At 37.9% G+C, this 15,926-nt stretch overlaps 1 protein-coding gene across 7 annotated transcripts in view; it reads left to right on the top strand.

Annotated features, from left to right (window-relative positions):
* LOC105220869 (protein still life, isoforms C/SIF type 2) overlaps positions 1-15,926 on the top strand; it is a 297,627-nt gene that overhangs the window by 61,959 nt on the left and 219,742 nt on the right. The window lies entirely within an intron of this gene.

Here is a 15,926-nt window from a genome sequence, read left to right as displayed (position 1 = left end):
AGGTTACAATTTAGACGCTAATGATAATTGGCATGCCAGCAAATTACAATTCATAGCGTATAACTGACGACGACGACGACGACGACGACGACGCAGCGAAGCGCAAAAGAACAAAACAAAAAAGCTCTGTGAAAAGCTTGTTAGGCAACAACAGAGATCACATGCTGAGTGAGCGGCGGGACGGTGCGCGTGGGTGGGTGGCTTTAATGTGATATTGTGACTGATGCTGCTGGACTTTGAAGTTGTTGACATCCACGAAGAGCAATTGTTGTTGTTGTTTTCGCTACAATTGTCGCTGCTCAAATTGAATGGACACAGCACTCAGAGTTGTAGTTAAACAGTTATATGCTATAGTGGGTGGCTGTGTTGGGTTATATGCTTGAAGGAAGTGTGCTGAAAAGCTATGAAAGCTTAAAGGAACGGCGTTAAAACTTTATATATATATTTATACCCTGAACAGACAGGGTATATTAAGTTTGTCACGATGTTTGTAACACCCAGAAGGAAGCGTCGGGGACCCTATAAAGTATATATATAAATGATCAGTATGTTGAGCTGAGTCGTTTTGAAATTTTGCAGATGTTATTTTCTCTTCAAGAAGCTACTCATTTGTCGGAACTGCCGATATCGGACCACTATATCATATAGCTGCCATACAAACTGAGCGATCGGAATCAAGGGCTTGTATGGAAAACTTCCGCATTTTACTACATATCTTCACGAAATTTGGTGTGAGTTATTGCTCATAGAAATAATTTAATCTCCGAAAAAATTGTTCAGATCGGTTCACTATAGCATATAGCTGCCATACAAACTGAACGATCGGAATCAAGGGCTTGTATGGAAAATTTTCGCATTTGACGTGGTATCTTCATGAAATTTGGTGTGAGTTATTGCTCATAGAAATAATTTAATCTCCGAAAAAATTGTTCAGATCGGTTCACTATAACATATAGGTGCCATACAAACCGAACGATCGGAATCAATGGCTTGTATGGAAAATTTTCGCATTTGACGTGATATCTTCACGAAATTTGACATGGATTACTGCTTAAGGTAATAATATAATCTCCGAATAAATTGTTCAGATCGGTTCACTATAACATATAGCTGCCATACAAACCGAACGATCGGAATCAATGGCTTGTATGGAAAATTTTCGCATTTGACGTGGTTTCTTCACGAAATTTGACATGGATTACTGGCTAAAAAGAATTAGTAAAATGTTTTCTTTTTTTTTTAATTACTTTTTCATACGTCTTTGGATTTGCTTAAACACATAGTTACTAAAAGAAACGCACCTGTGAAGGGTATATTAATTATTCTTGTTGTTTTTTATACAATTTCAGTTGAGAAGCATAAAATTTTATGTGTTATCTATATGTAAACTCTAACGGTTCATCGCATTTATTCACATAAATGTGTGGTTTGCAAACATAATTGATTTTATTGGCAGTGAAAGCCAACAACAACAACAATAAAAGTGATATATGACACTATACAATCGAAACAACAACAACAAAGAAAACTATATATGTTCAACGTTGACATTTAACATAATTAAACAAGATTAAATGCAATCAAGTACAAAACAACAGCATGTGAATAATCCAACAGACAGCTATTGTGTCAATAACGGTACATATATACACATATGTATAATCTTTGAAAGACATATGTACATACATATGTACATATATCATGTTTTGTCGTTGTAGCACAATTGAAATTGAAATGAAAGGACATTTGCTGATAATTGATTTTTCGATGAAGTCAAGCATGTTATACGTTTGTCACAAATCGTGATTGTCCAGTGAAAGAGCAGAGTGGCTTATATACATACAAACACACATATGTGTGTAGTACAAACACATAAATATATACATATCTACCAGTTGTACAAAGCAAAATTTCTCAATAGTTTTCTAAGCGTTTCAAAGCTCATGGGGGGGCTAATGCAATGCCTGCAATGGATTTGTAAATTTGTGGTTAGTGTAGACGCATACATACAAACATGCAGGATATAATTGCACTAAATACTCATACATGACTGTAGTCCCCAGTCTAGGCAATTATGTGGTATTAATTTCCTTTGTAGTGGTTATCACAGTCACAGTCACAGCAGTAGGTGAGCTTTCAATTTTCACTAAACAGCTTTTATAAGAGTTTAAATCAAGGAAGGAATGTTTTAGAAAATAGTAATTTATGCGAATGTTAATTTTAATGTAAATAAACCTATTTCTTTCACGAATTCATTCTACAAATTTTTGAGTTTTTTTTTTAATTTTTTTAATTTTTATTAAAATACTCTTAAATGGGAGGGCCATTTGGTTTTGATCTCGAGATAATTTTAATCCAACAATTTTTAAATTGTACCAAGATTTTTCAGGTTTCTTTAATGGTGATCTCTTTCATATCGTCTAACAAATCTTTAGTTTTGGTATTTAAAATGTTTTTAGAACAAAAACTCTAAAGAACGTAGCTCATAAGGTATAAATTCCAATCGCCACCTTGTGACTAAATTCACTTCAGAAGCTAAACAACATTTCTGAAATATATCGGAATGTGGTTGCTTTCTGGAACCCTTTCCTTAGCATAATTTCTTTGATAAAATCTAAGTTCCACGATTCTCCTCTCAGTATAGGATTGCTTTTATTCATAATTTAGTGTAAGCTATGGCGCTTCAGATCTTGAACATTTGAACTATTACAGACGATCCGCACTAAATTTTTCCCATTGTCTCATAGAATTATATTTAACATTTTCTTCCTTTTCTATCAAACCGAACAGTTCTAAAAGGCAATAGGTTAGCAAATATCTCCCTTCCGCTTTTTTTCTCTTCATTCAATGCTTTATAATAAAGATTACAGTGATCGGATTTAGTTCAAATATGCGTCATTTCGTTCGATAATCTGTTTCCGTCTAGACGGCAACTCATAATACCCCCTTCGTAGAAGCCATCCTCCTTATTTGCGAAGCACTCGGACAGCCACTTTTCACAAGCATTCTTCGTCGCCAGTCACCATCCGCTTCAAAAATGGGTCGAGTTCGTTTCGTTTCAACAAAATATCACAGGCATTGATACGGTCCAGAATGTTTTTTTGCGTCAAATCATGCGGCACCCAAACATAAAGCTTTTTGTGTATCTAGCCTTCTGCAGATGGTTTAAAATGGTTTGGTGACTAACTCCCATCTCCTGGGCGATGTCACGAGATGCCACATGCCGGTCTAACTCGATATTTTCCGGCATTCGTCGTCACATGTCTTCAGCCGGCTGTCCACAAACCATTCCTCCGCAGTTCGAAGTGACATAGTACCATCCCCCAAAACACCACTAATCTCACGGAACGTTTCTCTAGCGGATTTGCCTTTAACGAAATTACGGGCCAGTTTGACCCAACGTCATTATAGCCGGGTTAAAATAAATTTTATTTCTTTAATGATTCTTTTCTCTTCATATTGTAGTCCCCAACACCTTCTGTTCACTGGGTTATAACACTACCACTGAACAAATTTCATTTTGTACCAATTGCCAGCGATGTCTGGAGCAACCAACAAGCAGCCAACGAGTGGCATTAACTATGTGATTACAATTCACTTTTATGTCTGTCCATGCAAATAGCAGAGTGCGACCAACTGTCCACTCCCAATAGCTATAGCGCGGTTTGGACTCCTGTGCTTGTGTTTCGCTGCGCAGACAATTTCTCTGCTCGACTGAATGCTGCCATTATCGCAATGTCTGTCTAACTGTCTATACGGCTGTTGCCAGCGCGGTCCATTTCGTGCATTCCCAAGCAAACTTTGCGTCTGTGGATTATCGCCTAACTCTCCTCTCTCTCTCCGGCATTTGTTGGTGTGCGCGCCCGCCAATACGCGAGCGTGTTGTCCCAATAACATTTGGTCGCGCATTGTTATTAAAAATTCGACGCTAGAAATTTATGGTACAATGCTCTGCTCCTACGTGTTTGCGGGAGTGTTATGTGTCGGCGTTTGCTGCAAATTGAGGCACTCTCTGCTGCTCTTTATCGTGGAGTTGTGCAAATTTGTATTCAATTTCAATATGTGTTGTCCTGATGCTGTTGATTGACTTTAAATAGATTGATGTTGGCGTCAATTGAAATGAAAATAGCGGTGATAAAGTAGAATGGCAATTGATATGTGAGCATGAAAATATCAGAATTGAGTAATTTAAGATACTTTAAGAACCTTAAATCTGTTTTATTCTTATAAAGTCAAAGATACAGATAAGTAGCATTTCGTAAACTTGGTGAGAATTTTAAGCTCTATCGCTCTCGAACGAAACTGTAATCTGTAATTAGTTGGATAACTGAAGGTTTCTCAAAGGTACTTATGACATCAAACTTGTTTAAGAAATCTGATGAGAATCACAGAATGAAAGCTTAAAAAATCGTGCTAGTTATATTCCAATCGGTACCAAAAATCGAGTGTACCGATTTTATGATCCTTCAGTTGTTGTTGTTGGCCTCAATTATTTCTTCGTAGGATTGCCTAACTAATTAAACAAAAACCTTCATTTTTTTTTTATTCAAATAAGGTGGCAACTTTGTTCCAATTTTTACTTAAAAAAAAAATTTTAAACACACTGTATATTAAATTTTCAAAATTTTGTTAATTTTCAAGAAATTTTCATTTTATTTGCATAAATAATTAAAAAAGGTGGCAACCTTTTTTGAAGTTTTCGTAAGCGCATGTCATTGGAAATATTAAAATGTTTTGTAAGTTCTGTTTATTTCATAATTTCTAATTATTTTAGTTTTCCAAGAAATTTTTATTTAACGCGATATGGCAACACCAAAAATTTAAAAATAAAAAAATTAGCAAATTCGGTTATTTTCTTGCTGTTCTTATCTTGATTAACGATATTGTTTTTTTTAATTTTTTACATATGGCAACACTGTTCTTTTTTTTTTTTTTTTTTTTGAAGACGAATTAGTAAAGTTTTCTTCGCTATCATTTGGGTCCATCTGAATTTCATTTCTCTCAGTTTTAATGATTTTTTTTATTACACATACCTATTCCACAAATTCACCATACCCTACGGTACATAAGTTGACTTGCAAAACTTTAATCTAAGTATCAATTAATTTCAAATTACAGCAAAGCTAATTTAACATACATTATAAAATACAAAGAAACATAGGTAATAAAAATAAGAAGAAAAAATGTGATTTTCACAAAAAGTAGAAAAACTCTCCTCAAGCGAACGCTATGAGTACTCACCACACACCCAAACTTATGCACTTCCATTTGATATTCCACTTCACTGTTTTCGCCTTCCTCGTCTTCTGTGCAACCGTAGTGTAATGCTTATGCCCTACCACATACCACCAAAGCACCAACGGGGGGGCACTACGCGAGACAGACAGATAACAATGCGAGTTGAGTTGAGTAGTTGCGAAGAAAGCACCGTACAAAGTAAAATGAATGCAAAACCCTATTTTCTGCAGCAACAACAACAATGCTGTGTGTTGTGATGCTATGAAAAATGCAAAATATCGCCGAGCCATTGTCGCGCAGTGATGACCTCGGAGACATCGCGGTCTTAACCGCTTGCTCAGGCAGCATGGAAATTTTTTGGTCAAATTATTTCACTAAAGGCGGCTCCAGCGCGGCTATTAAGCGGTGGCGAATCTCGTATATGCAGACGAGTGAGGCGTGCAGTGCGAAGTCATAAAAAAGTGTTAAAATTAATTCTGCTTTGTAAAGCGAACGAAGGGCGGCCGGCGTATACAATATTTGTTTAAAAAAATATATATATGGCTTTGCCAACTTTTATAGGCGAAAAAAGTTTTGTAAAAGTTTTCGCATAGTTTGCATGAGAAAAGTTTCGGCAGCCACACAGGAGCAGCAGCAACAGCCGGTGGCATTGGCAAGCGAAACAGGTTTTGAAAAAACAAAACAAATAATACTGGGAATTTGCTTATTTAAAATTTATGAAAGATTGTAGTATGCAGGGAAGTTTATGTATGTCTTAGGGTCGTTCTTAATTGTAGATGACAATTTTACAACAGATTTCTCGGTTAAAAATTGTATATATAGTATGTACATATTTTTATCCGGTTTAGAGGCGCTCAAAATACACTTTCGTTGCCTGTGAGTGATTAGAAGCTTTTACAAGGAATCTACAAAGTCTAGAAAGCAATCTTGTTAGTCTCCATAGGCTAATCTCATATATTATATTATATTATATAGTCCCTATTCCACTCTCCAACTTTTCCTTCAAGGACATAGCCTTTTAGGAGAATGAACCTGAAAAAAGTAAATTATCGTAAAGAACATGCTAGGAGGATGGAGTCATATGTAGAAGTTCACGTAAGTGAGGAAAGTTTCTGACTGTCATTCACTTGGGAGTGGCCAGGAACGATTCTTTTACATGTGGCTCAAGCAGCTCACGACTTCCGGTCTTAGACCAAGTATCCTCTGGGTAGCCAACAGACATCCGTTTGGAGGCGAGCTAAAGTGAGAAGGCGAAACCCGCCTATGCGGTTGTGCGTAGGGTTTGGGACCCACCACATAAAAACACCCCCCAATGAAAAAGAAAAAACAGCCTCGGATGAGAGACCCCAATTTTGATGACGACCACTGCAAACGTTTAAAGGACTACGAAATAAGGGCATGCACCTGGAATGTCCGGACCCTTAATTGGGAAGGTGCCTCTGCCCAGCTGGTTGATGTCCTCGTAAGAGTAAAGGCTGACATCACCGCAATCCAAGAAATGCGATGGACGGGACAGGGACGGAAGAAGGTGGGTCCTTGTGACATCTACTACAGCGGCCATATAAAGGAGCGCAAATTCGGTGTGGGATTCGTGGTGGGAGAGAGACTCCGTCGTCGAGTCCTGGCATTCACTCCGGTGGATGAACGTCTAGCCACAATCCGCATCAAAGCGAGGTTCTTCAACATATCGCTGATTTGCGCCCACGTCCCGACGGAAGAGAAGGACGACGTGATCAAAGATACCTTCTATGAGCGCCTAGAACGTACCTATGAGCGCTGCCCCCGCCACGATGTCAAAATCGTGCTTGGCGATTTCAACGCTAGGGTGGGTAAAGAAGGTGTCTTTGGCACAACAGTCGGAAAATTCAGCCTTCATGACGAAACATCACCAAACGGTCTGAGGCTGATCGACTTCGCCGGGGCCCGAAATATGGTCGTCTGTAGTACTAGATTCCAGCATAAGAAAATCCATCAAGCTACTTGGCTGTCCCCGGATCGAATCACTCGCAACCAGATCGATCATGTTGTGATAGATGGACGACATGTCTCCAGTGTTGTTGATGTGCGTACGCTTCGTGGTCCCAACATCGACTCGGACCACTATCTTGTAGCAGCTAAGATACGCACCCGCCTCTGTGTAGAAAAGCGTACACGTCAACAAACACAAGGAAGGTTCGACATCGAGAAGCTGCAATCACAACCGACAGCCGAACGATTTTCTACTCGACTTGCACTCCTGCTCTCTGAGAGCACTCATCAGCATCTCGGTATAAGGGAGCTGTGGGACGGCATATCAAACTCCTTACGTACAGCTGCAACCGAAACCATTGGTTTTCGGAAAAGTCAAAAAAACAGCTGGTATGATGAGGATTGTCGTCTCGCAGTGGAGAGAAAACAGACTGCCTCGCAATGTTGCGATCGACCGCAACACGAGCGGGATGGGAAAGATACCGAGAGCTGAAGAGGGAAGCGAGACGCATTTGCAGACAAAAAAAGAAAGAGGCCGAAATGCGTGAGTATGAAGAGCTTGACAAGCTGGCCGACAGGGGTAATGCTCGAAAATTTTACGAAAAGATCCGACGACTAACTGAAGGTTTCAAGACCGGAGCGCACTCCTGTAGGACCCCCAGAGGTGATCTAGTTATTGATGACCAGAGTATACTGAGTTTGTGGAGGGAACACTTCTCCAGCCTGCTGAATGGCAGTGAAAGTACAACACCAGGAGATGGCGAACCCGATTCCCCAATCGACGACGATGGAGCAGATGTTCCATTGCCCGACCGTGAAGAAATTCGAATAGCAATTACCCGCTTGAAGAACAATAAGGCGGCGGGTGCCGATGGATTACCGGCCGAGCTATTCAAATACGGCGGCGAAGAGCTGATAAGGTGCTTGCATCAGCTTCTTTGCAGAATATGGTCGGAAGAAAGCATGCCTGACGATTGGAATCTCAGTGTACTCTGTCCAATACACAAAAAGGGAGACCCCACAATTTGCGCCAATTACCGTGGGATAAGCCTCCTCAACATCGCGTATAAGGTTCTGTCAAGCGTATTGTGTGAAAGACTAAAGCCCACCGTCAATAAACTGATTGGACCTTATCAGTGTGGCTTTAGACCTGGAAAATCAATAACGGACCAGATATTCACCATGCGCCAAATTTTGGAGAAGACCCGTGAAAATAGGATCGACACACACCATCTCTTTGTCGACTTTAAAGCTGCTTTCGACAGCACGAAAAGGAGCTGCCTTTATGCCGCGATGTCTGAATTTGGTATCCCCGCAAAACTAATACGGCTATGTAAGCTGACGTTGAGCAACACCAAAAGCTCCGTCAGGATCGGGAAGGACCTCTCCGAGCCGTTCGATACCAGACGAGGTTTCAGACAAGGTGACTCACTCTCGTGTGATTTCTTTAACCTGATGCTGGAGAAAATAATACGAGCTGCAGAGCTAAACAGAGAAGGTACAATCTTCTATAAGAGTGTACAGCTACTGGCGTACGCCGATGATATCGATATCATTGGAAACAACACCCGCGCCGTTAGTTCTGCTTTCTCCAGACTGGATAAGGAAGCGAAACGTATGGGTCTGGTGGTGAACGAGGACAAGACGAAATATCTCCTGTCGTCAAACAAACAGTCAGCGCATTCGCGTCTTGGCTCCCACGTCACTGTTGACAGTCATAACTTTGAAGTTGTAGATAATTTCGTCTACCTGGGAACCAGCATTAACAGCAATAACAATGTCAGCCTGGAAATCCGACGCAGAATCACTCTTGCCAACAGGTGCTACTATGGACTAAGTAGGCAATTGAAAAGTAAAGTCCTCTCTCGACGAACAAAAACCAAACTCTACAAGTCTCTCATCATTCCCGTCCTACTTTACGGTGCAGAAGCGTGGACGATGTCAACATCCGATGAGACGGCACTAGGAGTTTTCGAGAGAAAGGTTTTGCGGAAGATTTATGGTCCCTTAAGAATTGGCAACGGCGAATACCGCAGACGATGGAACGATGAGCTGTATGTGTTATTCGACGACATAGACATAGTCCAGCGAATAAAAAAACAGCGGCTACGCTGGCTAGGACATGTTGTTCGAATGGATGAAGGTGCTCCAGCTCTGAAAGTATTCGATGCAGTACCCGCTGGTGGAAGCAGAGGAAGAGGGAGACCTCCACTCCGATGGAAGGACCAGGTGGAGAGGGACCTGGCTTCGCTTGGAATAACCAATTGGCGCCAAACTGCCAGAAGGAGAGATGCGTGGCGCGCTGTTTTGGACTCGGCTATAACCGCGTAAGCGGTGTCTACGCCAGTCAAGAAGAAGAAGAAGACGTCGATGATATAACTAGCAAAAAATAATAAAACCGCTAGGTGGCGCTGCAATCAAAAGTTTTCAAACACTCATTTTATACGCGGTCTTGTCAGTATTTCGGACAAAGAAATATAGAGGAACCACTCGCGTAATGCTTCTACTGGGGAACCCAAACAACTCGTCGTAAAAATAGTTTGAGATCTCTTATATGGGATAACTGACCAACCGTAGTTTCAATGAAGTTTTCTTCAAGGCAGATGTTTGCCTTTTTTCTAGATTTTCGGGAAAAAATCAACCAATAATTGGTCTTAAAAAATCGAAATTTTTTGAAAAAATAAAAAGCTTCGATCAGGTCCAGGAATATTATGTATTCTAAAAGTTATATAAATTTCATTAACATCTATTGAACATTAAAGTTTCACACAAGCGCTTTTGAGTGACCGAGCGCTCTTTGTCGAATAACTCGAAAAATAATTGTCTTATCAACTTCAAGTTTTCGGAGAATATTTTTAAGATATTACATTTAATGAAAATGAAAATATAAATATTTTTTTCAAAATCTTAACTACCCCTAAACCCTTAACGAGTGGAGTTTTCATAAATCGTTTCGAACAGTATTTCTGCTTAACCTCAAAATTTTGATGCTAACGATGTTCTGTATTTCAACTAGAGATGGTTCGCATTTGGTATATTATTAAGGTATATGATATTTTTTATCGGCTTTCAGTATCATATCTAGGAATCTTTCGTGGAAACATATTTTACAGTTACTAAGGAAACTTCTTCTAATTTTGAAATTATCCGTAAATCTGGAGACCTTATAGAAAGTAACAATCAAAACCTTTCAATTAACATCGCATATTGTTTGTTTAGACAGATAAATTAAGAAAATTGTCTAACATTGTTAAATTCCACGTATCATTCATTGAGAGGAGTCTTCGTATTTGTTATCAATTAGAGTCTTTATATAACCTCAGAGTTTTGATGCTAACGATGTGATGTATATCAACAAGGAATGACTCATACTTAGTTTATTATCAAGATATTTGATTGGCTGAAATTTCTAAAGCTGTTAACCGGTAGTGACATTTGGAAATTCCATTTTAGGAACATATCGTACTTTAGTGATATGAAAGTGTGGACCTTTACCTTGGCTTTACTAAATAATCACAGTAATGACTCAGGATATCTCCTCTAATTAAAAATGATTTTCAGAAGCCTGAAAAAATATATAAGAATTATTGAGTTCATTTCAAGATTATAGCATTTTCGCACAGCCAAATTAATTGATCAATTAAAATTTTAATTGAGAAACGAGTTTTTGCCCTTCGCACTGCCGACTACTCTATTAACGATCAGCTTTTATGTATTTTTTGCGTTTCTTGGAAGGAATTGACAACTTTCAACATCTGATTGCTATTTTCTCAATAGCCACAACCATTACTTCCAGCAGCGACGTCTACCGTCGAGTAGTTTACTTACAAATCTGTTCTTTGTCGCAGAGTTGCATTTCATTTTCAACTCGATTTTCAAATTCGATCAAAAATTAATGTAGAAGAAATATATTTTTATTTTGTATTGTAAATCGAATTAAATCAGCGCTTTAATCGAGCAAAGGTTAATTGATCAATTAGCTCGTGTGCGAAAAGGCTTTTAAATTGTTTTCTATTAGATCATAACTTTTTGAAAGACTGAAAGGAAGATAACGCTAATGGTTAGAGCTCCAATATATTGGGAAAAAGATGTTTGTAAACCATGTTTTAGCTAATTAGCGCCAGTTACATACTCCTTTGACCTCCATTTATCCAACTGCTCACATAAAAATGTTTGTTTGCCAAATATCCGCTAAATTTTAAGTCAACGCTGTAATATTATTATTTTTGCTTTACTTTTATGTTCTTATTTTTATTGTTTTTGTTAGTTCTTTTTTTGCTGCCAACTTTCGAACTCATTACGAGACTTCAAAAAGCTCACAAAAGTGTGATCGCATTTCCAGGCACCTTTCCTCTTTCCTCTACCATCAAATAATCAAAACTTTCTCATATCATAAGCCTAACTCAAAGGCTTTATGGTTGTTATTATTGTTGTTCTTATGTAATAGCCGTGTGCCAAGCAAGAAGTAGCTTGGCACCGGAAGCGTCGGTGGTAAAAGCACTGACTGACAGCTGCGAAGAGGTGGAGTGAGGGTGATAAAGGCTATGAAGGTAGTAAACTAGCGGAAACGGAAGTTGAAGCACATGAAAAGGATTTCTGCTCGTTACACGAATTCGCAAAACGAAATCAGCAACTCGAACTGGAAAATCTAAAGCGGTGAGTTGGAGAGGGAGGAATAACAGTTATACATATATATTATAAAGGTAAATGTCAGGTTGGCTTGTAAGAGTTCACGTGGGTGTGCCAGCCGTTAACTGCCTGCCTGTCTGCCAACCTGACTGCCTCTGTCTGCTGTTTGCTGCGTTGTTCTGCGTTGCTGCACGCGCACTCACTATTTTCGTAACAATTGCAATTACACCGGTAACAATGACATTTGCGCAAAGTTGATGACTTGAGAGAAATTGCAAAAGAGTTGGCTGGCGAGGGTAGGGGAGGGAAGTTATCAGGAATAAGAAAAGCATATAAAAATGTCGACTTCACGTACAGCAATCGTGTTGAAAGGTTTGCTGAAGTCAGCTTTCAGCACAAAGGAGTCTGTGCTACTGCCGCCAACAACAAAAACAACTTGGATGACAGCAGACAGTCGTGGAAAGCACTGAAGTGGGTGGAGTCGCTTACGCTGAGTCGCAGCAGCAGCAGCACCTGATTATGAAAAGTTAAATGCAATCAACTCGTCTCACAACTCTCAACGCAACTCAACTCAACGCTCAGCTCAGGCTCAAACTGAACTTGACTCATGTTGTTGGCAGTCGGCTCAGCGCCATTAATGGGCGCAGTCAGCGCGCTAAAGTTCAAAAATGGCTATAAAGTTAAATTAAATTTGATTTTCCTGTGAGCAGCGTAAGCAAACTTTGACACTTTGCTTTACGGCCATTCGCCAAAATTTGCAAATTTTCATGGGGTGCTTTTTTTGCTTTGCAAGATTGCGGAGGGGTGCGTGTTTTTTGTAAATGATATGTTTTATGGAGTAATTTTCGGTGTTTTCTGGCTACGTAAATTTCTAGACTTAACGTTATAAAAACAAGTAGTGTCAAAATGAGGCAGGGAACAAGCGGAATTAAATGATTACAGGCGGCAAATGAAGCATACCTTTAGGGGCAGCGAAAATAAGACTTGTTTGTATGGAATTTGAGAGGTCATATGGATTTTCTGACATTTAAGATTTGTTTTGCTGTTGTTTTTATCTACTCCATTTTACATTGTAGCTTCATACAAGCGTTAAACGTCCTCATGTGAGAAAACGTTATATGGAAGATGGTTTAAATATACATCTAAGCACGCCTATTTTTTGTATAAAACTCTTTGGTAACAGTAATGTTAGGGTCAACGAAAATTTGGTGAAAAAAACTATTTTTTTCAGGAAGTTACTCTTACAAAATTATAAACGTTATGTGACAGCTGTATTAAGTTTTTATCTGACCACGCCCATTTTTAAACACAATAATGTTATGTTAAAAAGACTAGTGAGATTCAAATTTCGACGGATTATATCAATATTTGGAGATACCAGCCGCTAAAAAGCAAAAATGTTATATGACAGCTGGATTAAGTTTTCATCTGACTACCCCCATTTTTAAACACAATAATGTTACGTTAAAAATACTCGAGGGATTCAAATTTCATGTGATTAGATCAATATTTCGGGATACTAGCCGCTAAAAAAGCAAAAATGTTATAGGACAGCTGGATTAAGTTTTCATCTGACTACGCCAATTTTTAAACACAATAATGTTATGTTAAAAATACTCGAGGGTTTTAAATTTCATGTGATTAGTCCAATATTTAGGGATACTGGCCGATAAAAACAAAGTCGTTGTGAGACAGCTGGTTTAAGTTTTCATCTGACTACACCCATTTTTTAACACAATAATGTTACGTTAAAAATACTCGAGGGATTCAAATTTCATGTGATTAGATCAATATTTGGAGATACTAGCCGCTAAAAAGTAAAAATGTTATATGACAGCTGGATTAAGTTTTCATCTGACTACACCCATTTTTTAACACAACAATGTTACGTTAAAAATACTCGAGGGATTCAAATTTCATGTGATTAGTCCAATATTTAGGGATACTGGCCGCTAAAAACAAAGTCGTTGTGAGACAGCTGGTTTAAGTTTTCAGCTGACCACGCCAATTTTTGGAATAGTGGTTAAGATTAATAAAAAAAGTTCTGATACTGAATTTCAGTGTAATACCATTAAAGATGTCGATACCAGCGCTTAAACAATAAAACCGTTATACGGTTATACCTAATAATGTTATGTTAAAAAGGCTCGAGGGATTCAAATTTCGACTGAATACCACCATATTTACAGATACTGGTAGTCAAGAAAAAATCGTTATATGTCAGATAGGTTAAGTTTTCAGCAGATCACGCCAATTTTTGGAGTTAGTAAAACCATGAAGAAGAAATGATTTGTTACTGAATTTCAGTGTAATACGGTTAAAGGTGTCGATAACAGCGCTTAAACGATAGAACCGTTGTATGGTAGCTAGGCATAATTGTCATCCGATCATTCCCATTTTTGGACAGAATAAAATTGTTTTAAAAAGCCTCGAGGGATTCAAGTTTCAACTTAATAGCTGCACAGGTAGTGCTCCTAGCCCCACATAAAAAAGAAACGTTATACGACAGGTGAACTTAGTTCTAACTAGATCGCGCCCATTTTTTGACAGAAATTCAGGAAGGTTCCAAAATTTGTGTGAACAAGTTTGTAAGCAAATAATTTAAACCCTTTGGAGGCCATCACTTTCTAATCTCTTTCAAAATCTTCCAATTTCGCTCTCTTTTTTTCTAAAATCCTCTACAGTTTATCAAAAAAGTAGCTATTTAAGAAAAAATAATCTAATGCATAATAGTCATGTGTAATTTACGCAACCCGAAGCTTTTTCCATTTGAACTTCTACACTTAACTCCTAAAGGGAATATAAAAAAACAACAACAACAAAAACGAATGTCAACATACGAAAGGTCTACTTTATTTGCAGCTTTCTCAATTGGTCTAAGCTAGCAAAGTCATAAAAAATTCAAGCATACTCACACAAAGAAAAGCCACTTCAAAAACGAGACGAAAAGTGGAAGTTGATGAAATACGAATGAGTAGTTTGGGTGGTGATTTCAGCTTTTTATTAGCAAAAAAATAAAAAAAAATAAATTTTCTATTGAGTTTTTTGCACTCCTATTACTTACACACACGTCAGCAAGCACAAAGGCAATATTACACACGTGTCTTTTTTTCTTCTGTCTCTCTCTCTCTCTCCCTCTCAATGGTATCAAATGCGTACACCATGGCGTATACGTAGCCTCATGCTGACTAGCTGCGTTGGTTGGTTGGTTGAAGCTATACTTTAATATACTGTGAACTACAACAAAAATGCTTGAGCTAATGAAAATTTTCGAAATGAAAGTTAACACTGCGTGGTGTTTTGTTTTTGTTGTTCTGGTTATTGCAGCTCCACTAATTTCACCTCTCAAATTGCATGCATGCGTCTACTTACTAAAGTCAATGCATGCAGCGTAATTAAATTCAATTTATCACCCATCTGTTTTATAATTAGTGAATTTTACTGCGCAACCACGAACATCAATAAATGTCACTGACGATTTGTTGGCGTGATATCTCTCTCTTTTTTGTTTTTTTTTTTTGTTTGTTGTATACTCATTTGAATAACCAATAATACATGAGTAAATAAAGTGCTGCTGAAAATGGCGTACAGCAGTATTTAATGAAATTACAGTTTTAATGTGGCTTTATTCACATTTATTGAATTAATTAATATTTCTAATATTAATAGCTTGTGTGTTTATTATTTTGTTGTATTTTTCAATAAATTAATTTCAATTTAATTGAATTTCAATATAATATTGTTTGCCGTTTAAGGTGTGTGTTTGTTATTAGTGAAACTAATGCTGTTAAAATTACTAAATGAAGCCTTTTTTTAATATATAGTTGATATTGATTTCAAATATAATTTTCAAAAATGCTTTGAAGCTTAAATGCTCTTAGTCTAGTTATCAGTCACAATACAACTATTATAGTATTTTTTAAATATTATTTCGAAGGTCACTCTACTCGATTTTAATCCTTAAAATTTAGCGTCGATTTCTAAGTAGCGACTCGGTAGACAGCATCACTTCAAAAGCTTCAGCATCGTCCCAAGCATATTTTCTTTAATTATGATTATCCTTCGTACTTAAAAATCAAATATTTTAATGT

Source organism: Zeugodacus cucurbitae, chromosome 4, assembly GCF_028554725.1.
Source record: "Zeugodacus cucurbitae isolate PBARC_wt_2022May chromosome 4, idZeuCucr1.2, whole genome shotgun sequence".
NCBI lineage: Eukaryota > Metazoa > Arthropoda > Insecta > Diptera > Tephritidae > Zeugodacus > Zeugodacus cucurbitae.
This window is presented reverse-complemented; position numbering and strand designations above follow the sequence as displayed.